Raw genomic sequence first — 27,822 nt, 5'->3', positions numbered from 1 at the left:
AAAATAACTTTATTTGAATAGATATAATAAACCAGAGTATAGCCACCCCACATCTTAGCTTTTGATAAAGGGTGGTGGTTCTCCTGGTGTTTGTTTTACGATAAGCAGGGTAGAGGTGAGCATCCCCCTTTCTTTGTGTCTGTCCACCTAAGATGCAAGTCCAGAAACATTCACAGACTCAGCATGAACTGGAAGGAACCTTGAAATGACTGAACCCATTAATCCTCCTTATAATGTGTTTCAGAGATGGGGAGTGATTTTTCTAAGACCACACAGTAAGTAAATTAGTGTCCGAACCATAATTGGCATATATTTCATCCCACCAGGCTGCAACAATGCTTGGTGCATTTTAATGATTCTTTAAAAATAATTATGGAAAATTATTTGGTACAGTATACTTTGAATATTCATTCACATCATCTTCCAATGCTTTAACTGCCTTATGAAGAATATCTATCCCACAGTCTATTAAACACGCAGGTACAGCTCAGTCACTTCATTTCCTCTCCAGTGGGCAAGTATCAGCTTTTATGATAAGTGTGTTAAAATTTTACTTTCACATGTTTTTTAAAGGCATGAACATTTTGGGGCATATGAGATGCCCCTATCAAAACTATGCCACATTTCCTGTCCTGGTTGCCTGGCATAGAAAGAAAGAATTTTGTTAGCTTTTAGGTTGTGGAATGGAATATACACAATGACCTAATAGAAGTGGGCTGTCTTAAAAGGCTTTGTCCCCTTTTTTGTCAAAACATCTGTGACAAATTTGTTAACTGTGGTTAACATTTACCACTTACAAGTGGTTTTTCAGAGTTGCCCACTGCAGAGGAGCTCAGCTCGCAAAGAACTGTGGTACCTGCTTCCCATGCACCTGGCAGGAGCTGCAACACATTAGAATTCCAAGACATGAAGAGTTAGGGTGCAGAAATTATATGAAAAGCTGTGCAGCATACAGTGGGTCTTTGGGGGTGATTTGAGATGTAGGAGGGAGGATATCCTCTACTTCTTGACCCCACCTCAATTTCTGATGCCTGAAATCCTGGTACAGTTGCTTTACTCCTGTGACTTCAGTCTTGTCACATGCCATTGCAAATCACTCTGGGTTCTGTAACTTGTTATTTCATAGCTTATGTTTTGGGGTTTCCTTTTTTCTTAGTTTTTTAATCAAAGAATAGCACAGGATGATTTGATTTAGTTATTCATGCATGCAACACATGGGGTGCCTACTGTGTTTGACAGTCTTTCGTTGTAAGTGGTGGGCAGAGCGATGCACAGTGAGACAGACGCTGCTCTCATGGAATTTTCCCTCAAGTAGAGGGAGGCAGAGAGAGTAAGCAGTGAAAGGAAGGAGCAGTATTTTCACATAATGAAGGAAACAGTGTATAGCACAGATCTTGGGAAGAACACTTACATAGTTCAATCAGGGGTGGCATCATGGAAGAGATAGCTTTTGACATCAGCACTAAATGTTAAGAATGATTTCCATACACCAAGAGCTGGAGGAAGAACTTTCCAAGCAGAGGAATGATGGCAACTGAGCCTCAGAGTTAGGACTAACAGTATGATGTGGGAAGAGAAAGAATGGGCCAACTGCCTTTGTGGCTTCAGGCAGTTAGCTGCGGACAGAAGTGGGTGGTGGGGATGGTGTGGAGAGGTTGGAAACCTAAGCAGGGCCCTGCATAACATGACCAAGGACTAGGTCTTATTCTGAGACTGCTGTAAAGCACTCAGAGGCAGCCACTTCTGATTCATGTGTCTAAAAATAAACCCCATGGACGGCTGCTGGAGAACGGGGCTTCTTGAGAATAGACTTCCTGGGGATGCAGGGTAAGTCCCTGGCTTCCTGAGGTTGGGCGAGGAACTCTGGAAGAGACCATGCCCAGACAGACTTGGCTGGTCCTGCTTAGGAGAAGATTCACGTATCCCAGGGGTGCGTGCAGGTGCACTCTGATAGAGAGTACCTAGAGCACTGGCCTCATGTGGTGCCCGCTGGACCCACCTCAGCAGCAGCAGCACCTCCTCCAAGAAAGGTCAGTTTCTGGCATCCCCCCAGCTTTAGTCAATCAGACACTCAGGGGCTAGGGCCCAGGAATCCTGCTGTAATGAGCTTTCCTGGTGGCTCTGATGAGTACACAAGTTTGAGGAGCCCTTTATGAGACGTTAGTGCCGGAAAGGAGTGTCCAATTCTCCCAGCCACTGTCTGTCAGTCCATAAATGAGAGACTCATCTAAGAGGTCATTCAGAGCTGATGGAAGCCTGGTCTCTTGACCTTACTCGAGTGCTCTTTCCTTAAGGGTTTCTAGAGTTAAAAATAGAGTAAACAAAGCCCACTTTGTTTTTTTGAGAGATAATTATGGTATTTGTAGAGGAGGTGGATGGACTTTTAAAAAGGAATAGTGCTGTAGTCTATGACCCGAAGCTGCCTCATATCTCTTGCTACTCTTCTCACATAATTTAGAAAAACAATTTTAGTGTGAATAACCCACTCCTTTTCTTCCCTGTCAGTGGTAGGAGAGCAAGGGTTTTGTGTTAAGTTACGCCATTGAGACGGGTAGCAGAGGATAATAGCATTTTTTATTTGTATATTACTCAATAGATTTGGCCTCCTTTGGGGGTTGGAAGTCTTGATGCTCCCAAGTTATGTTTTAATAGTCATTGTAGAAGACAGAACATCAGTTGTTTTCAGTCCCTGTATTTCTGCTTGCACAGAAGTTTCTGACCGAGGGTGGCACTGGAGACTTTGTGATCGGAACCCAAGCATTACTCTCCTGAGCCTCCACCCAGCCCATCCACCTGGCCAAGTCTTGCTCACCTTTAATTTCTTAGGTGTACAGATGATTTCTTCCATGTAGCCTGTTCTGACCTCCTGTGCTTGGGTCAAATCTCTGTTAATCATTCCCATGTGCTTGTGTTGGTGTTTCTTGGTGGACTGTGGGCCTCAGGAGGACAGAGGCCTTATTTGTCTTAATTCCAAGCTCTACTCAGCCTCAAACACAGTGTCTGGCCCATGGTAAGTACTGAAAAAGTAACTGTAAAATGCATGCTTTTACTCTTTTTTAAAATTTTATCTTTCAATTACAGATTTTATTTAGTATTATTTTGTGTTAGTGTGATATGTACAGCATAGTGCATATCAAAGTAACATAGCTAATATATCAAACTAACATATCTAACCTGTACCGTGTACAGGTTAGATAATCGTACACTTATCAAAATGTTCCACTCTATATTTCCAGTACCCTCCTGACACCTGACATAGTTATTACAATATTGTTGGCTATTTTCCTTTTTTCTGTACTTTATATTCTCACGACTGTTTTGCAACTACCAATTTGTACATCTTAATCCCCTCACCTTCTCAGCAGACCCCACCAAACCTCCTCTCCTCTGGCAACCATAGGTCTGTTTTCTGTGTCTATGATTCTGTTTCATTTTTGTTTGTTTGTTTATTTGTTCTTTAGATTACACATATAATCTAATGGTATATGTAGTGAAGACTGAAATGGTCAGATCTCACCCTTTTTTATGGCTGACTAATATTCTATTGTATGTACCACAGCTTTTTTATCCATATGTCTATTGATGGGCACTGGGGTTGCTCCCATATCTTGGCTACTGTAAATAATGCTGCAATTAACACAGGGGTGCAAGTATTCTTTCTCATTAATATTTGGGGTTTCTTCAGATATATTTCTTCTGAGTAGAAGTGGAATCACGGGGCAGTTAACATTCTATATTCTTTTCCAGAGTGGCTGCACTGGTGTGCAATCCTACCAACTGTGTAGGAAACTTCCCTTTTCTTCCTTGCCAGCACTTATTATTTGTTGATTTATTGATGATAGCCATTCTGGCAGGTGTGAGGTGATATCTTATTGTGGAATGATTTGCATTTCTCTCATGATTTGTGACATTGAGCATCTTTTCATATGTCTGTTGGCCATTTGTATGTTCTTGTTGGAGAAGCATCTATTCAGGTCTTAGTCCCATTTTTTAATTAGATTGTTTTTGTGGTGTTGAGTTGTACAGGTTTTTTAATATATTTTGGATATTAACACCTTATCATTTCATTGGTGAATATGTTCTCCCATTCAGTAGGCCATCTTTTCATTTTGCTGATGGTTTCCTTTGCTGTGCAGAAATTTTTAGTTTGATATAGTCCCATTTGTTTATTTTCCTTTTGTTTCCCTTGCCTAAGGAGATATATCAGAAAAATATTACTAAAGAAATGTCAGATATTTTAAAGTCTTTATTTTTAAATGCATTTTATGTATCATGCTATTACAGTTGTCCGATTTTCCCCCATTTATTCCCCTCCACCCTGCACCCCTCCACACTCATCCCCCATCCCTTAGTTCATGTCCATGGGTTGTACATAGAAGTTCTTTGGCTTCTCTGTTTCCTATACTATTCTTAACATCCCCTTGTCTATTTTGTACCTACTATTTTGCTGCTTCTTCCAAGTACCTTTTCCCCCATTCTGTCCCCACCCCATCCCCGCTGGTCAACCTCTGTGTGATCTCTATTTCTGTGGTTCTGTTCATCTTCCAGTTGGTTGGTTGGTTTGTTTGGGTGTTTTTTTCCTGTGCTTGGTTGGTTTGTTTGGGTGTTTTTTTCTTAGGTTCAGTTGTTGATAGTTGTGAGTTTGTTGTCATTTTACTGTTCATATTTTATATTGTCTTCTTTTTCTTAGATAAGCCCCTTTAACATTTCATATAATAAGGGCTTGGTGATGATGAACTCCTTTAACTGGACCTTATCTGGAAAGCACTTTATCTGCCCTTCCATTCTAATGATAGCTTTGCTAGATAGAGTCATCTTGGATGTAGGTCCTTGCCTTTCATGACTTGCAATACTTCTTTCCAGCCCCTTCTTGCCTGCAAGGTTTCTTTGGAGAAATCAGCTGATAGTCTTATGGGCACTCCTTTGTAGTTAACTTTCTCCTTTTCTTTAGCTGCTTTTAAGACTCTCTCCTTCTCTTTAATCTTGGGTAGTGTAATTATGATGTGCCTTGGTGTGTGTTTCCTTGGATCCAACTTCTTCGGGACTCTGAGCTTCCTGGACTTCCTGGAATTCTGTTTCCTTTGCCAGATTGGGGAAGTTCTCCTTCATTATTTTTTCAAATAAGTTTTCCAATTGTTGCTCTTTTTTCTTCTCCTTCAGGCACCCCTGTGATTTGGATGTTGGAATATTTAAAGTTGTCCTAGAAGTTCCTAAGCCTCTCCTCATTTTTTTGAGTTCTTCTTTCTTCATTCTTTTCTGGTTGAATGTTTATTTCTTCCTTCTATTCCACGTCATTGACTTGAGTCATGATTTCCTTCCCTCCACTGTTGGTTCCCTGTACATTTCTCTTCATTTCACTTTGCATAGCCTTCACTTTTTCTTCTATTTTGCATCTGTACTCAGCCATTTCTGTGAGCATCCTGATTACCATTGTTTTCAGCTCTACATCTGATAGGTTGGCAATGTCTGCATTGCTTGTTTTTATTATAGAAGCTTTGTCCTGTTCTTTCATTTGGGCCATATTGTTTTTGTCTCAGCACACCTGTTACATTGTAAGGGGCAGAGCCTTAGGTATTCACCAGGGCAGGGCAACACACATTGCTGCATTGTGGTACTGTATGTAGTGGAGGGGTCTGAGAGGGAACAATGTCACTTGCTTGGCTCTTGGCCAGCTATCAATCACTTCCTCTGCCTCCCTCAAGCAAATTGGGCCCTTCCATCGCTGATTCCCTGGTTGGTGGTTTTGTGTATGTCCTAGGACCCTGTGGGTCTCTCCAACAAACTCTCCTGTGAGGCTGGGAGTTTCTCCCACTGCCACACCTCCCACAGGTTTTTACCACAAGAGGTTTTGAGGCTTTATTTCCCTGTGCTTGAACCCTGGGCTGTGTGTTCTGTCTTGCTCCCCAGTTGTTCTTTCTGGTTTATCCACATGCAAATTTGCAACTGCCTGGTCTGCCAGCTGATGCCTTGCTGTGGGTCATCTTAGCTTAGGCTGCCTGTCTCCACCCCTCCTACCAGTCTGAATGAATATTTATTTAACTCCTTAGTTGTCAGACTTCCATATATTTTGATTTTCTGACAGTTCTGACTATTGTTTGTTTTGAAGTTTGTTTTTATCCTTCTTTTGGTTGTATGAGGAGGCAAAGTGTTTCTACCTATGCCTCCATCTTGGCGAGAAGTCCTTTACATTTAAGTTTAATCCAATTTCAGTTTAATGTTGTATATCATGTAAGAAGATGATCTAGTTTAATTTTTTGGAGGTATCTGTTCAATTTTATCAACATTATTTATTGAATAGACTGTCTTGACTCCCTTGTATGTTCTTGTCTCCTTAGTCAGATACTAGTTTACTATAGAGGTGTAGGCTTAGTTTGGGGCTCTTTATTTTGTTCTGTTGATCTCCGTGTGCCATGTGCCATGGCCAGTGCCAGCTGTTTTGCATATTTGTATGCCAGTGCCATGCTGTTTTGATTTCTGTCACCTTGTACTATAGTTTGATAATAAGTAGCATGGTACCTGCAACTTTTTTCTTCTTTCTCAAGATTGCTGAGCCTATTGAGGGTCTTTTATGATTTCATATAATCTTTTAGATTAATCTAGTTATGTGGAATATACCATTGGTATTTTAACAGAATTGCATTGAATCTGTAGATTGTTTTGAGTAATACAGACATTTTAATGATGCTATGATAATTATTCCTATCCATTATCTCTGCATATGCTTTTATATTTTCTTCAGTCTTATAATTTTCTGAGTACAGATCTCTTACCTCCTTGATTACATTTATATCTAGGCATTTTATTTTACTTTGATACAGTTATAATTGGGATTGTTTTCTTAGTTTTTCTTTCTGATAGTTCATTATTGATGTATAAAATGCAACTGATTTTTGTATATTTATTCTGTATCTTGCTACTTTACTGAGTTCATATATTAGTTGTGGTAGTTTTTTGGTGAAATCTTTAGAATTTTTATATACAGTACCATGTCATTTGCAAATAATGACAGTTTACTTCTTTTCTATTTTAGATATCTTTTATTTCTTTTTCTTCTCTGATTGCTGTGGCTAGGACTTTCAGTACTATGTTGATTAAGAGTTGTTAAAACAGACATCCCTGACTTATTCCTGATCTTAAGGGAAACACTTTTAGTTTTTCCTTATTGAGTATGATGTTAGTGTGGGTTTGTCATTTATGGCCTTTATTATGTTGAGGTATGTTCCTTCCATTCCCACTTTACTAAATGAATTTATTATAACTGGGTGCAGGATTTTGTTAAATGCTTTTTTAAATCTGATAATATGATATATGATTTATTCTTCATTTTGTTTATTTGATGTAACCACAGTAATTGGTTTGCAGATAGTGTACCAACCTTGCATCCCAGGAATAAATCCCACTAAATCATGGTCTATGATCTTTTTAATGTATTTGCTAAGTTTGATTAGCTCTTACCTTGTTGGAGATTTTTGCATCTATGTTGACAAGGGATATTAGCCCATCCTTTTCTTTTTTTGTAGTATTTTTATCTGGTTTTATAATTAGGATAATGCTGGCCTCGTAAAATAAGTTTGACCATCCTCTGTCATCTTGACTATTTTGGAATAGTTTGAGAAGAATTGGTATTAGTTCTTTGAATGTTTGGTACAATTATCTTGTGAAGTCATCTAGTGCAGGAGTGTTGTTTGTTGGAAGTTTTTTCATTAATGCTTAAATTTCATTATTTGTAATTGATTTGTTTAGATTTTCTTTTCCTTTTTGACTCAGTTTTGGGAGATCATATATTTGGGAATTCATCCATTTCTTCCAGATTGCTTAATTTGTTGGTATATAGTTTGTCTTATTTGTAATGTTTTCTTATAATCCTTTGTATTCCTGTGGTATCAGTTACTTCTCTTTCATTTCTGACTTTATTCATTTAGGTTTTCTCTTTTTTCTTTTTTAGAGATTTTTAATTGTTTATTTTTAATTGTATTTTTTCCATGATCATTTGTCTCTCTTATACCCTCTCCTCCCCTTCCTCCTACAATCACACACCACTGTCCATTTTCTTGAGTTCTTTTTTTTTTTCAGAAAGAGTAAGAGTTCCTTTTATTTTTATTTTACTTTATTTATTTTTTACAGCCATGTATTATTACATTGGTTAAGCATACCACAGCTTTTTATTTATTTATATATTTAAACAAATATTTTATTGATTATGCTATTACAGTTGTCTCATTTGCTTTCTCCTCTTTATTCCTCTCCACCATGTACCCCCCTCTAACCAGCATTTCTCCCACCTTAATTCATGTCCATGGGTCCTACATATAAATTCTTTGGCTTCTCCATTTCCTATACTATTCTTAACCTCCCCCTGTCTGTTTTGTACCTGCCATTTATGCTTTTTTTTTCATTTTTAAATACAATAAATTTTATTCATTTTTTCCAATTTTTTATTTAATTATTTTTCAAGTACAGTTTTCTATTACTCCCAACCCATCCCACCCCCTATCCTCCCCCCTCCCTCCCATTTCCACCCCTCTCAGTTGTTGTCCATGTATCCTTTATATAGGTTCCTCTAAATCCCTCCTTTATTTCCCCTGAAATTGAGTTCTTTATTTTTTTTGCTCGATTCCTCTACCACTCTCCCCCAATCTTGCCCCAGAGTTGTCAGTCTGCTCTTTAAGTCTGTCTCTATTTTGCTTGTTAGTTTATTCATTTGATTCCAATATGAGTGGAATCATACAGTATTTGTCTTTCTCTGACTGGCTTATGTCACTTAGCAAGGTGTTCCCAATCTTGTTTATCTACTCAGAGAGCCAGCTGTTGGTTTCATTGATCTTTTGTATTGTTTCTTTGGCCTCTGTTTTTTTGTTTATTTTCACTTCTGATCTTTTTTGTTTTCTTTCTATACTCACTTTGGGCTTTGTTAGTTGTTCTTTGTCTATTCTTTTATGTGTAAGATTAGATTGTTTATTTAAAGTGTTTGTTATGTCTTGAGTTAGGCCTATAATGCTATGAATGTCCCTATTAGTACTGCTTTTGTTGTGTCCCATGTGGTTTGGATTGTTTTTTGTTTCTTCCTTTATTGTTAACTATCCATTGTTAACCCATTCATTTTTTAGTAACATGTTATTTTAGCCCCCACATATTTGTGTCTGTTTCTTTTGTTTTTCATGCATCTAATTTCTAGTTTTGTAATGTGGTTGGAGAACATGCTTGATATGTTTCCAGTCTTTTAAAATTTATTTAGACTTGTTTTGTGTGTTTACATGTGGTTTTACTTAGAAAATGTTCTATGTGCACTTGGAAATAATGTATATTCTCTTGTGGTGAAATGCTCTGAAAACATCAATTAAATGCATCTGGTCTAGTGTGTCATTTAGGGTAGCTGTTTCCTTGTGGATTTTTTTGTCTGGAAGATCTATCCATTGATGGTGATGAGGTATTAAAACCCCCTGTTACGACTGTATTCTTGTCATTTTCTACCTTTATGTCCATGAAGATTCCCTTCATGGATGTTAGTGAATCTTCATATGTGTGTGTGTATACCTGCATGCATATGTATGTGTGTACATACATATATGCATATGCACACACATACACTACACACTTCTATGTTGAGTGCAGAAATGTTCAGAAGGGTTGTGTTCCCTTTTGGACTGACTTCTTTATCATATGTAGTGTCCTACTTTGTTTCTTTTTATTACCTTTGTTTTAAAGTCTGTTTTATCTGCTATAAGTATTGCTACCCCAGTTTTTTGTTTTTTTTGGTTTCCATCTGGCATGCTTTTTCTCTTAATGGATTAATTATCTTTCGTTACTCTATTTACCTGATTATGGAATGCATGGTGATTATGGAATGCATGATAAAAAAGTCTAAACGAAATATTAAGACATGGCCCTATGGGATCAAGATTAGAGGATTGGAGACAAAGCCAGACATATTTATTTAAAGTAAATCTTTTTTAAGATAATTTTCTGTTTTTCAATTATGGTTGACATACAATAATATATTACTTTCAGGTGAACAACACAGTGATTAGACATTTACATATCAAACAAAGTGATTATCCCATCTGATACCCATACTCAGTTATTATAATATTGACTGTATTCCCTGTGCTGTACTTTCCAACCTCATGACTATTTTGTAATTGCCCGTTGTACTTTCTTAATCCCTTTATCTTTTGCACCTGGTACTCCAACCCCCTCCCACCTGGCAACCATCAGTTTCTTCTCTGTATCTGAGTTTCTTTCTGTTTTTGTTCATTTATTTTGTTTTTTAGATGCTACATATAAGTGAAATGATATGGTAGTCATCTTTCTCTCTCTGACTTATTTTACTTAGCATAATAAGTCCATCCATGTCACAAATGGCAAGATTTCATTCTTTTTTATGGCTGAGTCATATTACATTGTATATATGCATCACTTCTGCTTTATCCAGTTATCTGTTGATAGACACTTTGGCTATTTTCCATATCTTGGCTATTGTAAATAGTATTCCAGTGAACATGTGTATGCATGTATCTTTCTGAGTTAGCATTTTGAGTTTCTTCAGATAAATACCCAGAATGAAATTTTTGGGACCTTCTTTGTCTCTTATTATAGGCTTTGTTTTAAAGTCTATTTTGACTTGTATGTGCTCCAGCTTTTAAAATTTTTCCATTTTCATTAAAAAGCTTTATCCAGCCCTTTACTTTCAGTCTGTGTATGTCTATGAATCTGAAGTGAGTCTTCTGTAGACTGTATATGTAAGGGCCTTGTTTTCTTTTCTGTTTATCCAACCTATATATTTTTTAAACCTAACAACCCCCATCCCAGGTAAGAATATTTTTTAACTTTTTAATTACAGTTTACATTCAATATTATTTTGTGTTAGTTTCAAACATAGTAGTTAGACAATTGTATACTTTACGAAGTATTTCCCAGCCTGTGTCTTTTGATTGGAGCATTTAATCTATTTTCATTTTAAGTGATTATTGATAGGTAAGTAGTTATTTTGACTTTATTATTGATATTTTTTATTTTTCTTTCATCTTCTTAAAATAGTTCCTGTAACATTTCTTATAATACTGGTTTGGTGGCAATGGACTTCTTTAGTTTTTTTCATGTCTGAGAAGTTTTTTAACTCTCCTAGCTTTTCATCACTTTGCGTATTTTGTGTCACTCCTTTCTAGCCGGCAACGTTTTTGTAGAGAAATCAGCCGACAGTCTTATGGGATCTACCTTGTAAGTTAACCATCTGCTTTTCTCTTGCTATTTTTAAGATTCTCTTTTTGTCTTTAGCCTTTGGCATTTTAATTCTGATGTGTGTTGGTGTGGGCCTATTTTGGTTCATCTTATTTGGGACTTTATGTGCTTCCCGGGTTTGTATGTCTATTTTCTTCACAGATTAGGGAAGTTTTCTGTCATCATGTCTTCAGACAAGTTTTCAGTTTCTTGTTCTTTCACTCCTTCTGATGAATGCCTCTGTGATGCAGATATTTTTACGCTTGATGTTGTCCCAGAGATCTCTTAAAATATCTTCAATTTTTTTGGATTCTTTTTTTTTAGATCTTCTGATTGGATATCTTTTGCTACCTTGTTTTCCAAATCATTGATTGAGTCCTGTACTTAATCTAATCTATTGATTTCCTCTAATATTTTCTTTATTGCTGATGTTGTATTTTTCATTTCTGACTTTTTATTTTTTGATTTCTATATCTACTTTAATGTTTTCTTTCTCCTTGTTGATGTTCTCACTGAGATAACTGATCATCCTTACAACCAAATATTTTAAATTTTCACTGGTAGATTCCTTGTTTTCATCTTGTTTAGTTTTTTCCCTGGGGTTTTGTTTGTTCTTTCATTTGGGACATGTTTTGTTTGTTGGTTTGTTTGTTTGTTTCCTCATTATGGTTGTCTTTCTGTGTTTGTTTCTGTATACTAGGTACTGCTGTGTCGCCTGGTCTTGGTACCTTATGTGGTACATGTTATGTGGGGCCCAGTGGTGCACTCTCCTTGGTTACCTGAGCCAGGTACTCCAGGTATGTCCCTTGTATGGGTTGTGTGTATCCTCCTGTTGTGGTTGAATCTTTATTTGCTGTCAGATGTCAGTGGGAAAGATTGACCTCTAGGCTGATTTGCTGTGAGTTCTGGCCATGAATACAGGTGAGGGGCTGTTGTGCAGGGGTTGACTTTGTGGAGCGGGATTCACTTTAGCACAGCTCTGGTTCTTGCCAGGTTTACACTTTGTATTGTTTGTGGAGGTGGTTGGGTGGTACTCTGTTGTGTTCTGAAGGTAGATACTGGGAATGTTGGTTCTGGCACTTCTGGCAAGGTACAGCCTTAAATCACCTGCTTTGTGTGTCCTGCTTGGGACCACCTGGTATGTGCAAAGTGATCTTTGGATGTTTGCTACTTGTTTGGAGGTGTCTGGGTTTGGAGGTGTCTGGGAGAGGCTGAGGTGTAAAGTGGAGCTGGCTGCCAGTAGTGCCCAGCTTGGTACCACTTATCAAGTGTATAGGGCACAGAGACGCTGTTTGTTTGTTGTTTGAGAACCTTAGAGAGATTTTAGGAAAGTTAGCAGCATGAGTCAAGCCACATCATTTGTATAGAAAAGCCACTGAAGTGGCTTAGGTGGGCCTGCAAGATGGTTGGGGCGGCATCTCAGGAAATCCTCCTGGTGGGATGAAGAGTGTGTGCTATGGGATGAAGAGTGTGTGCTCGGCTGATGGAGATTCAGACTTGCTTACAGAGGGAGGGCTCAGAAAATGAAAGATGGCCTCTGCCAGCATGTCTGTCTGGGAGAAAGCCACCCCTCTAGCCCTCATTCTAATGCCATATGATTCATTTCCTCCCCAAATGTCCCTTGTGCCTTATGAGCTACTGCCCCATGGAGTTCAGAGGGGTATGGAGTTCAGAGGCAGTGAGTCTGAGTAAATCTTTGCACTGGTTCTTTAAGAGGAACACCTGGAACTCCAATAGTCTCCATCTCACTCAGCCAAAATCCCTGCTGATTTTTATAGCCAGAGGTTACTGACACTGAGACCCTAGTGTGGGGCTGGGACCCCCTCATTCCTTAGAGTGAACTTCTATAGCTGAGAACTCCCTCTTGATTTTTAACTGCCACATGTGGGTATGGGACCGGCCCATTCTGTGTCTCCATCTCTCCAGCAGTCTCGATGTTTTGTTTTTTGTTTTTATGTTTTTAGTTACAGGATTAATGTTCAGGTGTCCTGAATGATGGTTGTTCTGTATTTAGTTGTGATTCTGATGTGGTTGTGGAAGGAGGCAAATTCATTATTTATCTACTCCATCATCTTGACCAGAAGCCATATAAGGTAAATAGTATTGTTCACTATGTGTTGTGCTAGCCATTGTGACTGATAAACCACAAATTTCCATAGCTTAACATTGTAAAGGTATACGTGGTCTTTCTTCATGTCAGTGTGTGTTCAGTGAAGTTCCAAAAAGTTGTATTTGTCACAAGGAACTTGGGGTCTGCATGGCCTTGGGGGATGAGGAGCAAGGAGCACAGATGATTTTTTTGGTCATGATTAGAAGTAACCTTGTTGGGATCACATCCATTGATCAAAAGCAGTCACTTAGTCCCAATGTAAAGGCCAGGAAGAAGAAAATGAAATGGAATTAGTTACCATGTGATAGTCCTAAAAAATGGGTTACACTGGTTCTAGCCACTGAGGTTTGAGCAAAATGAAGCATAGCACCTCCTGTCTTTGTAACTTACTCATCAGTATATACCTTTGTTCTCTAAGAAGAGCGTTAACCCTGAGAGGCTTTTATTTTTTCCATGTTATGAGTATAATGTCTTTCATTGAAATCCAAGAAACAGCTCATCTTTTTTTTTCTGGGTTTGGGCAGGGTGGTTTGTTGATGAGCTAGATGTAGCTTACCTACCTTCCATCACAAAATGAAATATTTTACCTTGTGTGGTGATTCATGCACTGCACGCAGGTCGTCTTTGGTATGGCAGGACCTATTTGTTTCTGTGGTTGGCCCTATTCTCTTCGACTTCTAGACTTGACTAGTTTGGAGAGAAGAGTTTAGTGGTAGTGAGGACTAACTAAACCTTTCTACTTGCCATTTTCATGAACTTGAAGAGTACCTTGTGGACTAATTTTTATGTCTTAAGGGGAAAAAATGGAGTTGCTTTTAAGGCTTCTATTTTTAGTGTGTGTACTAATCTCAGTTTTCCTTTTAAATCCAGAAGACGATATGAGAAATTTCTCATGAAAATTACAGGGAGGGGAATATATAATAAAGTGCTTATTTTATTATGCTCTATTATTTTTAAAGATATATTTCTCCCCCCCCATCATCTTGTTGATCCTAGTAGTTCACAGAAAGGAGGTGAAATCTTCATCTCCTCATCAGTCTTTCTTTCTGCTGCACTCCCAGCTCATTACAGAAGCTCATTGAGAAGCTTGGCAGGGCCAGTGGAGACGTGTAGTTGAGCTGGATGGAGACTGGAGAGATCTGCAGTGGCCAGATCACAAGCACCGTGCAAGAGCCCAGGGAAAGGTTTTGATTTCTATCGTAAGAGTGCTGGGGAACCATGGAAAGTATGCATGCCAAGAGTGAGTTCAAGGTTAGTGTGTGTGCATGTGTGTGTGTATGAGAGAGAGAGAGAGAGAAAGAAAGGCTGAGTGATTGATGGAAAGAGAGAAAGCAATGATGAACGATGGTCACATTGGTTGTGTGTTTTTCGGCTGTGGGGAGCCTCCACAGGAAAGAGTGACTGTGAAGACAATATGGTGCCCTTCTCCCAGCTGACACAATAGGTCTCCTCCCTTCTTCCACACAGAATTTAACCTGTCCACCAGGAGCTTACCATCCACTTTTAAAGCAGGCAGTGCATTTCAGGTAAATATTTATGAAATGCCAAGCTTCGTGAACAGAGGTATTTTGTTTTTAATGAGAAAATGACTCAGAATAGTTTTAAGTTATTAAAAGACAAATTATTGTGTGCCATCATGGAAAAAAGAAGGAGAAACTGTAATTTCATATCAAGCAATTTATTTACAGCTATAATCCTCAAGCAACAAATCTTTTAAAATTACTTAATTTTTAAAGGCTTGGAGTATTAAACAATATTATTCAATTTTAAAGGCTTGAAGTATAAAAACTTAATTTATTTATGGAATCTAATCAAGATCACTTGAAAAAAGTAAGATGGACTGTTCAATTGCTTCAAGAAATGTTATTTGAATGCATAAGATCCTGTAAATACTGTTTTTGAGGCATGAGAGATACCATGAATGTCTGCTCTACCTCTGGTTTGAAAAAAAAAAGCAATCAAAAGCTATTAGTAAATGAATATAATGTACAACAAATGTTTTTTTCTTGTGATTCAGGTAACTGTTTCATATTCTCTAACCAATATTTTAGAAAGTGGTTTGTTTTAGAAAATGAAAAACATAAAACATTCTAAAGAAACATCACCTAATTGTTTTCCCTCTGGGGCAAGTACCATAATTTTTTTTTGTTTTTTTTTTTATTGTCATAAAGTTTTATACAGTTGAGTGTCTACTGTGGATATAATTTTTCTATCTTTCTTATGTCATGTCATATTGTACCAAGCATTTGCACACATTTGCCCATTCCCAGCATTGTTTTGAATGACGACAAAATATTTCTCTGTCAGACTGGAGTATAATTTACTTCTCTCTGTTTGTTTGTTTTATAAGAGGACAAATCCACTTTTATTTATTTACTTTTCAGTAAGTTTAAATCCTTGAGGGATACAGCATCTCTGAGATTCTGTGTTTAATGCCCTTAGTAGGGAGGTTGCTTTGGTGTGAGCATCAGTTGCCTTTCCCCAGATGACGCTTGTTTTGTCAGGGTTTGTTCAGTTTGCCACCGGGAGTCGCCATGTTGTTCTTTGCTTTGTGCACATGAACACATCTCTTGCCTAGAAGAGAATTCTGTTTCATCTCGAGCATAAACACCTTCAATTTTAAGACCAGCTGTGTGAGCTGTGTGAGCTGTGTGCTCTCTCTGGTTCCTAAGACCCCACTTAATAGCTAGCAATAATGACCTTGGACCACAGCCTTACTGGAACATTTGTCGTGATAGAGTCCTATTCCCAACAGCTTCCACAGGCTCCTAGATTGTGGAAAGAGTACTTTTGTTATGTTTTGATTGGCATTTTGGGTAAAACTGATTCCTAAAATTTCTCAAACCATCTTGTATACTTAACCATTGTAATAAACATTCATGGGAAGCAGACCTTTTTAAAAAAATATCTCTTCGTCTATATGTCTCTGAACTTTGCCTTCCCTCCAGAAGTGAACTAAAACCTTGTTACAACAACTTTACATTTTTGAGAGAATAATAGAGGACTATATTTGCCTCAATATTGCTGCCATTTTCTGTTATTGGACATATAGCTCCTACTCTGAGATTGGTTAACAATGAACATCCTCTGGGTCCAAGAATGCTGTTCAGTTCTCACTTGCAGAGATCTTATGCCTGATTTTGGAATTTTCAGAGGTGATAATTTCTTGTTCCTAGCACTCAGTGATATTTTAAATATATATATTATTTAGTTTGCTTTTTTATTCTTAAGAAGACCTTAATATAAGTGCAGTTTAAAAATATTTTATTTATTTTTAAAGAGAGGGGAAAGGAGGGAGAAAGAGAGGGAGAGAAGCATTGATGTTCAAGAGAAACATCAATCGGTTGCCTCTTGCATGCCCCCAACTAGGGACCTGGCCCGCAACCCAGGCATGTGCCCTGACTAGCAGTCGAACTGGTGACCTTTCAGTCTACAGGCCAGTGCTTAATCTCCAGAGCCACACCGGCCAGCGCATTATAAGCTCACTTTAAGGTGACTATTGTGTACATTTCTTTAACACAGGGACTCTACTGTGCAGGCTGAGAAAAACCATCAGCTTTTTCTTTTTGGTATAGTAGTTTTGGATTTTGTTCAAAATGGCATGGGGATGCCTTTAAACATTTTATGTGGACTCATGAGCCCTTTGAAAGGTGGAATAATGTAGAGGGAAGAATGGGGTAGTGGGGTTAGATCTCAGATGGAAACTGAGTGCTGCCAACTGTCTATCTCTTGAACCTTTGGCAAATTACAGTTACTATCCTTGGACATCAGTAATCTACTCCTGACAATCAAATACCCTGGTGAAATGCTAACCAGATCCAAATTTGTTATTTTACATAGGAGAAATCATAATGTTATGTGTCAATATTAAACCCCCCCAATCAGTTCTCTGAAATAGAAATTGACAAATTATGTCCCACAGGCCAAATCTGACCCACTGCCTATTTTTGTAAATACACTTATCAGAATGCAACATCCATTTGTTTACTTACCACCTATGATTGCTTTCCAGTACAATGGCAAGGTTAAGCAGTTGCAATGGATAAGATATGACTGCAAAATCTAAAATATTCACTGCCTTGCCTTTTACAGAAAAGTTTTGTCAACCCTGTTCTAATGTATGACTAAAGTATAACAAAACGCTTTATATGTAGTCAACGCCATTACATTAACAATGTAAATGTCTAGAACATTAACTACTCAACAATTAATGCAGTTTCAAAATACTTGTTTTTTTTTCTTTTTTGAATATGGCTTTTTAAAAAATAAATCACCAAGAACATCTGAGACAGCACCCACTGTGTTGCTGGCTTTTAAAACCTCTATTGGGGGTCTGATATTCCACCTGTTGTTTTGTAACCTCACACATTTTATTTAAAATGCATTTAATTTTGGAGGATATCTTAGAATTTTTATTAGTAAGAGCCAAAAATGTTTGATTTAGAAATAATAATTTTCTATATAATTTGGATATTAAAAGCCAAGAGATATCCAGCTGGGAAAATGTCAACTGGATATACATTTCATGGCATTTGCTTGTATTTCACTTATTAGAAGCATTCTCATTTATAAAATGGGAATTAGACCTCCTCACAGGGTTAGGTGGAGGTTAAGTAAGGAAAATGTATCTCACACAGTTTGGGAATGCATTAGTGATTGGTTCTCTTTCTCTTTTCTACCCTTAGCTTAATTAGAGGAGCAGATGATCACAACTATACAATACCTTTAGAAATTTTTCTAAATTCACAGTGCTTCTACATATGTATGGTGGCCTGGAGATTCAAGTATAACTTTGGAGCCAGGGAGAATTAGAAAGGCCTGTGTATTTAGTAAGATATACTGGCAATTGTGATAAACGTTCCTGAATCTCAGAGTTTTAACTCAGTGCAGGTTTATTTCTCAGGCTGCACAGTCTAGTGCTGGCTTGTCGGGGACAGGAGTCATGGCTCTGCTCATGCAGTGTTTTGGGGACCTTGGCTTATTTCATCCAATGACTCCACCATCTGTGAGAACTAAGACTTGTGCTCTGCACCTCTCAGCCCACAATCAAGAGTAGAGAGAGGGCGTGATGGTGCAGGAGGGTTCAGGGTCAGAATGAAAGTGACATACCCTCTTCCATCTGTTGGGCCAGTGCTCAGTGACAAGATTCTACCTAACTGCAGTGGAAGCTGGGGAATACATCCCAGCTGTGTGCCCGTGAAACAGAAATGGATTTAATGATCCAGGCTCTGCCCCAGGCTGACTGTATCTTCCTGTAGTATTGTGTATGCCTGGCATACATAAATTCCACAGAGATGGCAATAATCTGAAAAACTGTCTCTAACATGTACCTGTGGAAATATAGCATTTGGAGACAGCAATGCTGGGTTGGGACAATTAATCTATATACTTGTGTAAATACAACTATAAAAATTAGTCTAAGATCTGAACCTGCTTCTCACATGCTGCGTGACATTGTCATGTTTTGGCATTCTAAAATCACAGACGTATTGTATGGCAAGTTCAGAAATACTTGTACATACTTTAGAAATTATGCCTGCAATGACATTTTTATTCTTAAAGTGGTCTATGTGGACTCATATTTTAATTCCTATTCTTTAAAATCAGAAGTCTAAAACAGCACTGAATAGAATTCTTGATAAATTATGGAATATAGAATATTTGTTGATATATAACTACTGTTATTTAATTCAAAGTACACATTTTACAGGAAAGCACATCAGGAGCTTTTTCAATTTTTCCATTCCTCTAGTAGATCTAAGCACACCTTTTAAAAAAGTTATTTATTTTATATTATCATATAAATATTTTAGGATTATAATTATCTTAAAATTAAGGACAAACTTTATCATACCAAAATAGAAGTTTAATTTAAAGTAGAAAGAACTCAATTTCAAGTTTTAGTAGAGTAGAAACGGGATGTATAAGAGGACACTAAAGAACACTTTTTTAAAAACCCTCAGTAGTGGACTTTTACACTAGATTTGGAAAAAACACAATTGCATCTAGAGATGTTTGTGAAGATCATATTTGCGATAGTGTCATCAAAGATCAAACTTGTAATGCTGAAAAGGCACAGTAAGGCAAGCAAACATTTTGGTCATTCCACAGGAAAACTGACTTTAAAAAATCTTTCACATCATAAAGTCAGTAAAGTTTATATGAAACAAAAGTTGCTGTTGACCATATTGTAACCCAGTGGCCTCGCACAAAAGTCAAGATGGTCCATAGACATACAGGATTAAAAATATTCCTTTCAGTTTTCTTGGCACTCATGGCATTTCCTGTTACTTGTCACTTTGTCTTTGACAATATTTGAGACAAAAAATAAAGTTGACCTGGCGAGGATGGTTTCCCAATCAGCTGTTCCTTATTTTTCTCCAGTGCTTCTTTGTTACATCAGAATTCAGATGTACTATTCATAAAACGCATTTTAATTAGTGACCATATCAGACAAATGGCAGCTCAGCACTGGTTAGTGTGTTGAAAATAAACATGAGGGTTCTCATTAATGTCGCTGTCTGAATAATTAGTTGAGCATCACGTCCTGAAATGGAAGCCAGTTGGCTTCTCACTGGAGCGATAGGCTGACAGTCACATCTTGGAGTCTGGTCGTTACTGTGCCCCACCACTGATGTCGTGTTACAGTGTCACATTCGTGAGTGCCCCTTCAGGAAAGAAGCCAAACCTACAAATTATCCTCCACATCCCTGGAAACCAGTGTGTGCGACCTGTGTTCAAATGGGAGTAAATTATTAATGTGGCTCATCAACTAAATCGTTTACTGGCTTATAACACTTTAAAAGTAGACAATAAAGAGTAGAAGAGTGTTCCAGTTGCTTTGTTCTGGTGAACTGCTGACTTTCCTATGAGGAGACCCAAACCGATAGCTCTTGTTCGGAGGAGCAAAAACACAGCATGTCTGAGCAAATATTTGGAAAGTGTAGATTCTGAAAGGAAGCAAGTGTAAATCCATGGGAAACAATGTAATTAACTTTGTTCTCCCCTCGCTCTGATAAATGGGTGACAGTGGTCCTCTTGCTTATGGCGGCAGTTATTCATCAATGAGTTCATAGATTAAGTTTGAATGAGTATATCCTTTGCCAACTGAAATTATCTTTAAAAGTAGTTTTGATGTATTCTTATTATACTCTTCATGAATAATGCTAATATATCATGGAAAACTCATAGAAGAATAAATACTCTTAAGTCATATGAACATATTCGGCAAAAAGTTTATACTCATACAGACAACTGATACCTAGACATCATCGTGTGAACCAATCTGGCCTGAATCTGTTACCAAGAAGAGGCACTGAACTGGGAGCAGCGCCTTTTCACCCTTTTCTGAGCTCTGGTAGACAGACAGCCCACAGAGTTTCCAGCGGTGCATGACTATTCAAATCGTTAACCTTCGTACACCTCTTTTTCGGTTTCCACTTCTCTGTCTGACTGGATTAGAAAACATGTGCATTCATGGAATTTTATCTACGCTTACTGTTGAAGAAGAACAAGAAACACACACACACACACGTACTGAAGAGCTCATGCTTTCTATTCACTCTGTAGTTCCACTCCCCATTGACAGAGTCCCTTTTATCATCTTGAGTGCCCCATGGGTGGCAATCTCTTCCAAGAATGTGTGCAGAAAAGGCCTGGTGTGCAAAACTTTCCTACTGGCTGCTCGTCACGAAGACTGCAACTAACTATTTGAGGATGAGTTGACTTATGTGTCAGTAACTTCAGCTTACTTGGAATTGGGTTTGGTAAATACTCTAATAATGCTATTGAGCCATGAAAGCTTGCAGCCTCACTGTGAGCATGTACACAGGCTGACTGTTTCCCCGAGAAGGCTGAGTCATGGCTTCCTTCTATATGACTGGAGAAGAATTGTAAATTGTGGCAAGCAGCTTTTTGCATGTGTGTGCAGATGTGCATGTATGTGTGTGTATTTCCTATTTTCACTCTCCTAGATTGTCTGAGAGACTGAAAGACCAGAACCCAAAGTAAATCAGCATTTAGACCTGTGGATAATTTTTCCTTATTTCTCAGGGAAAATAACATTGTAATTATGAGAATTTATCCTAAAAAATAAGAAATGATAGAAGTTCAAGGAACCAGACTTTCCAAGTTAGTGGCAGTTACACTTGGCTGTGTAGCATTTCACAAGTACCATTTTTCTGTAATGCTGAGCTCAGATTACAGGTTGATGAAATGCCGATTCCAGAAGAGAAAGAGCAAAAATATCTGCTGATATACATCTATTATATATCTACATGTACTTACTGTATGTGTATTATGTGTTATACATATTGTATATGTATTCACAAGGGGGGACCCCCCAAAATTGGAATTATCTTTTATAGAGTGGAGTAGAGGTTTCCTCAGCAAAATGGGTATTCTAGGAACCTAGCTCTATCAGTGTACCAGCTGGCATTAATTTGAAAGGCTGCTTTTGGCTTCAGTGATTTTTTCTGAAGATTCTTTCAGTGTGTTTGCCACTTCATGATGGGTGATTCCCAAGGCTCACCTGCCCACACCATGCTGAGTCAGCAGTTTTTGACCCAAACTAGTATCGACCCCCATACCCCTCCCTCCCCTATTAACCCAATCTTGTCCTAAGCGACTGTTTTTATTGTTTGTTTCCCCATATGAAAAAAGTCCTCAGAGGGAAATATTTTGCAGATGTGGAAGAGGTGAAAAAAGTGGCAGAAACACTAAAAGGCATCCAAGTTGATGAGTTCAAAAACCGTTTTGGGCAGTGGAAAAAAGTCTTGATAGGTATATTGCATCAGATGGGGAGCACTTTGAAGGTGACTGAAGTTTAAATATGTAAGAATAAATACAGAAGTTTTTACAAATAAATTTTGTTTTGGGGGGGTCCCCTCTTGTATTATCACATATACATGTATACGTACGATTCTGAAGTGTCACAGTTCGCCCTATTCACTTACCCTCTTCTGTTCTTTCTGCTGTCAGCGTCCTCTGTGTGTTGCAGTCCTGTGGCATTGTGGGTGCCTCCAACCAGTGACCTCCAGGTTTTTTTATGGCTGTGAGACAAATTAAATGGTAAGAGGTAAACTACACTAATATTGTGCACTACGTAAAATCGCCGTCTGCCTTTGCAGAGGACACAGTAGTGGATATGGGAACCACTAGGAAGGTAAAGGGATACTCCTTTATTAATTATGGATTTTAAAGCTGCACTCCATGATAGTTTTATTGCCTTTAAGAGCAGGATCCATAACTTGGACCATGCTTGTGGAGAGCTGACCTAATGCAGGTTGGCAAACTGTCTATAAAGGGCCAGATAGTAAGTGTTGTCAACGTTCTGGGCCATATACATTCTCTGTTGCAACCAGTCAGCTCTGCTGATGTAACACCAAAGAAGCCATAGATGATATTAAAACAAATGGGTATGACTGTTTCAATAAAACTTCATTTACAAAAATAGACAGTGGGTCATAGTTGGCCCAGCGGCTGTGGTTTGACTCTTGATCAAATGCATCAAAAAGGGATGTATGACCTATAAACAGAATACTTCACTAGGTATCAGTCCCTGTGATCTTGAGCAAACTATTTATCAAGAGGAATGGTGAATTAAAGAATACCTTCCCGTAGTAGCACGTGGGTACAGCCGTAAGGATGGAACAAGATAGAACGTATGTGAAAGTCCTTACACAGTCGTTCTGGTTCCCCTAGTGGAGTGTGCTTCTCACCTTTTTAATCACGCTGAGCTTTTGTCAGCTACAAGAGTGTGAGGAGCGCTTTCTTGTGTTCTGAATACTATGGTTGTCTGTATGTTCCTTCTGTCTTACAGTTGATGGGCAGGCTGTTGAAATGTCTTTCTAGTACCAACAGGGATGAGTTCAACAGATAGATTTGGGCAGGCTAAAGATCAAATGCCAATGAGGAGTGATTAAATTTCTTTAATCATCAGAATCTGAGAGTGGTTGAAGATCTTTCACCATTAATATAGGCCTTAATTAGTAATAGTGCTTTGCATGGCTACAGGTATGTTTGAATTTTTTAAGTCTTCCATGTCAAAACATTAGAGACAGGCTCAGTAAATACGCTTTTCTGGGCTAGTTACAAGGATGAAGAAAAGTCATACTTAAATAGCTTTAAAAAATTGTTCGATAATCAGAATCCCAATTCATTCATTTCTAGGTTTTTTTTTTACAAAAATAGTAATATGGTCTTCAGATTTGTTTCATATTATTATATTATTTAAGAATTGCTGTCTAGTAACAGAGATGTACTATATTACTTCAAAAAATTAGTTGTGTATTCCCTCTCATGAAAGATAGTCAAGTTTGGGGGAGAAAAGTTGGTGCCTTCTTTCTGCTCTGCCTGCCTATTTAAGTAAAGCTTTATTGTCAAGGTCACATTATGGCTGCTCTTTTTCCAGCCATTGACTCTGTATCCTGAAAGGAAGAAGCAGGAGCGCAAGGGACAAAATGTGGTCCTTTCAGCCAAGGCAGACCCCTTTAAAGAACTTTCCGTCTTAAAGAACATTCCCTGAAGTCTTACTCAGTGACTTTTACTTACATCCTTTTTGCCACCCCTAACATGAGGACATTTGAGAAGTGTGTCTGTAAGACTTCAGAAATTTACTGTCCCAGTTAAGTTCCAGGTTCTAGTAATAATGAAGAAAAGGGAAATGGTTACTGAGCAACACCTGTGGTTACTCTAGCAAAATCATGATACCACGGTTTCTTACATGTTTAATTTTTGTTTATTTCCAATGAAATGCTGCCTTGTCTTCCAATAATTTGCATGTATAATGTCTTCATTGAATTTTACGTATTAGAATTTCAGCTAATTTACTTCTCAGCAGAGATACATATCTCAGTAAATATTTTAGAGCCATAATATTCTTACTGAAAGTACCATGGCAAATCTGAGAAATACATTGCTTTGTCAGGAGAGCTATCAACTGTAATTTAAACTCCTGGATTTTCTATTAGATTTATTGTCCTCTGGATATTAAGCTCTTGTTAAAGTTTGAGTACTAGCATGAGGTTCTCGCACCATGCAGGCTCACGCCCAGTTCTGTTCTTCCCAGTATGCACAGGGGAATTTGCTGCTTGCTTGTACTGTCCCTCAGAGACTGGACAGTGCTTTCTGCTCTGCGTCTGTGTGATTTGCTGCTTTCTATATCTCTACTGAAACTTACCTTGGAGGATGGGGGAAAAAGTGAGTCAGCCCTGGCCAATTTCTCTATTCCATATTGGCGTGTGTACTATTCTTGTGAAGATTTCCACCTCACAGAATGAGTAGAATGAGACTTCCCTGTGCTTCAAAATAGATGATCTGCCATACTAGCCTGTGATAAGTGCTCATGAAACATGGCAGTTGGTACATTCACTGACATTTATTGAATGCTTGCCGTATCCATATACAGTTAGCACTATGGTTAAGAGTGACTGCTTTGAAATGAGATCAGCTTAGATTCAAATTCTACCTTTTGTATTTTCTGGTTGAGTGGCCCTGGGCAATATACTTGATCTGTCTAGGTCACAGCCTCCTTATCTAGGAAATTGGGATGAAAATAAGAGCCAGCTCCTGTGAAAAGTTAGTGAAATGATGTTTGTCAAGAGCTTGGCACAGATCCTGGTAGGCAACAAATGCCAGCATAGTTAGCATTACACTCCCCAGGTAATATGGCAGAATCTCTGTCTTCCAGAAATTTTCACCATCCTTTGGCTGGTTCATTGATGGGGGATTTACTGGCAGACAATGTCTGTTTTGGTCTGTTGCTTCTTGCCTGATATTCCCTTTTATTTGAGTAGAGTCTTGGGAGGAGGTCTTGATGCCTATCTTCAAGGCTACTGTGGCCATGCGTATAACTGGACAGCCCTGCTAAACAGAACTTTGATTTGTGGGCCTCATTTTGACAATTTCCCCTAAGAGGTGTGGAGTTCTTTTTTTTAGTTCCGTGTTGTTGCGTGTTTTTTTCATTTATTCAGACAATGGGCCTTGCCTAGCAAGCAGAGTTCACTGACTGCTTTCAAGACAGTATTGCTGATGATAATCTGAAATTCTATAGGGTTTCACTTGTACAGGCTGATGCTGCACAATGCTGATGTCCTGTCTTATCCCAGGTCCTGCCTCTGTGCTGAGTGTACGGTGCAGGCCTTGGATTTTATAGGTCTTCCTGGGAATGGCCCTCAAACAGCAGTGCCATCTGCACACAGAGACTGTCAGCAGTGCCCACTGATGGCCCCCAGTGGCACTGCGTCCCAGAAATTGAGGAGTGGTAGCAACCATATGAGTATGGCTCTCTGTTGAGTTTTTGAGCACCATTGGGTGATGATAGGTGAAGGCATACTACCTATTTATAGAAGTCTGTAGTAATTTACTGGCTGTGATGTATCACAGAATTGATGAGCTTGTGGAGACTGACCCCTGAGACTTTATTAGTACCCCTCAAGAATCTCTTAAGGCTAGCAAGATGAAAAGAGTTCTGGCGATTGGTTGCACAACAATGCAGATGTGTTCTACATTTAACACTGTTGAACGGTACATTTAAAAATGTTCAAAGGGGTACACTTTATGTTGCATGTTTTTTTACCACAGTTAAAACATTTTAAGAACAGGTGAATTTTAAAAAGCCAGAGCATTTAACGTAAGGTTTAACAGAATACTGTTAAACAGTGTTTAAGGGTCTGTTTTCATAAGGTTGTTGACTCTGTGGAGATAGTGGCTTGATGATCTTGCACGTTCAAAAGGCTGTTGTCAACTTTGAGCTGTTGCTATATGGTTTCCAATATTTTATTTAGATACTGTGTTAACGTTCAGGTGCCATGAAATCTTTCTTGCCTCTGGACCATCTCCTCTATGCTTGGAAGAATTTCTGTGTGTCTCAGAAATTCTGAGCACTGTGTTTCCTCAGTGTTCAATTTAATATCTACTTCTCAGACAGGTCTCTCCTGAATCCCCACATTAATGGAGATTTCCCTGTTGTCCCTTGTCACTATTCTCCATCCAGCCTTCTTGTTTTGTTCCATTTACTGCAGCGCCTGTCACTTTCTGAATATACCTTTCCACTGGGTCATAAGCAAAGGAAAGGAAGGTCTTTTTAAAATCTAGAATGGCTTCCTCCCAGTGGATAGAGCCAGGATATGGTAGGCATCCTCACAGTCAGTGTGAACAGAATGTATCTGGAAATTTTCCTATGAATTTGTGATTGAGAGAATAGGAGAAGAAATAAAACCATTTAATTATAGGAATAGGATACTGCCCTTGGGTTTTCTCCAGTGTCTCCACTATACACTGCACACATCTTGACATTGTGTGTGTCCTATCCAGAATGGGTTATATATCACCTTTCCCATGAAGGCAGAATCATTTGCCATTTGGGCCTAACATGTACTGTGGGTGGTACAGGGTGATTAAGGATATTGGATTCCTAGCTCAGTTCTCAGCACTGTCATTCATTGGTTCTTTGTTCTTGGACAAATTACTTTCTCTGGGCCTCAGTTTACTTATCCAAGGCAGGTGTAATAGCTCATAGTGTTATTGCAAGTGTTAACTGAGATGAAATGGGGACAGAGCTTTGTACAGGGTCTGGAACAGAATACCGTGCTGTTGACTGAGAGAGATCAGCAAAGTGTATTGGGAGTTAAACTGACAAAACTCATGTTGCACTTTCTTGCAGTCTTCATTTTAAAGTGGTGAACATTGTGAAGAGCCTTAATTCCCTATTATGTGTGTTCATGTTTCACATACTGAATTCACTTTAAAAGTAACAAATACAGTATGAAGAAGCAGTGGGGTGACCTGTTTTATATTTGTTGTTGACATGTTGGCTGATGGTCATGACTTGTTTCAGATAATATAAATGATAAACCTCAATGGATGGCTCTGTGTGTGGAGCTTGACCCACATCCACAAAACCTTGGAAATGCAGAAAACCTTGGAAATGCTGCAATCTCCTCAAGTCACCTGGCTAGGGATACATTTTGTCTTTAAGTTAATCAGAGCTGGTTTCATCTCCTGCCTCACAAGAGGCCATGTCTTAAATTTCTTGAAAATTCTTGTTTTTGAAACATTGTACACTTGATGTTCTATCCTGATAATTCACATATTATTTTTGAAAGAAAACTCAAGTCTCTACAGATTGACGGTTTCTTTCATGTGCCTACAGAGGATGGTCTGTCTCTGGTTGCTGTGCTGTTTCAGACACACGTGCGATGCTTCCTGTGCACCGTTCCTTGTCATTTGTGAGGTGAAAGCTGACACAGAGAACAGCTTTGTCTATCCTCACATCCCTTAACTTTGGCTGGTAAAAGATGGAATACATCAAGTCACATACTCTTACTTACATGATTAATGGAATAGCAAGGCTTATTGAAGAAATGCAAAGAGCCACATTGTTTTATTAATTTATAATGTAGACCCTCTCAATTTATAAAAATAAAGCAAATTATTAAGATATAGGCATCACATTTGGCTTCTAATAGCCTTTGTAGTGAATAAAAAGCTAAAAT

General features: G+C 38.3%; 1 protein-coding gene across 15 annotated transcripts in view; it reads left to right on the top strand.

Moving 5' to 3' along the window:
• FOXP1 (forkhead box P1) overlaps positions 1-27,822 on the top strand; it is a 623,669-nt gene that overhangs the window by 224,922 nt on the left and 370,925 nt on the right. For 12 of the 15 annotated variants that reach the window (XM_037040949.1, XM_037040945.1, XM_037040947.1 and 9 more), the window contains one exon: positions 22,307-22,396. The exons of 2 other annotated variants lie outside the window; for them this stretch is intronic. The gene's annotated coding sequence lies outside the window, so the exon portion shown is untranslated. Of the gene's footprint in view, positions 1-11,917; positions 12,015-22,306; positions 22,397-27,822 lie in introns of those variants that run through there. One more of the 15 variants, XM_037040946.1, reaches the window with a different exon arrangement.

This window comes from Sturnira hondurensis, unplaced genomic scaffold, assembly GCF_014824575.4.
Source record: "Sturnira hondurensis isolate 20B ecotype Veracruz unplaced genomic scaffold, ASM1482457v3 Scaffold0002840, whole genome shotgun sequence".
Lineage (NCBI taxonomy): Eukaryota > Metazoa > Chordata > Mammalia > Chiroptera > Phyllostomidae > Sturnira > Sturnira hondurensis.
This window is presented reverse-complemented; position numbering and strand designations above follow the sequence as displayed.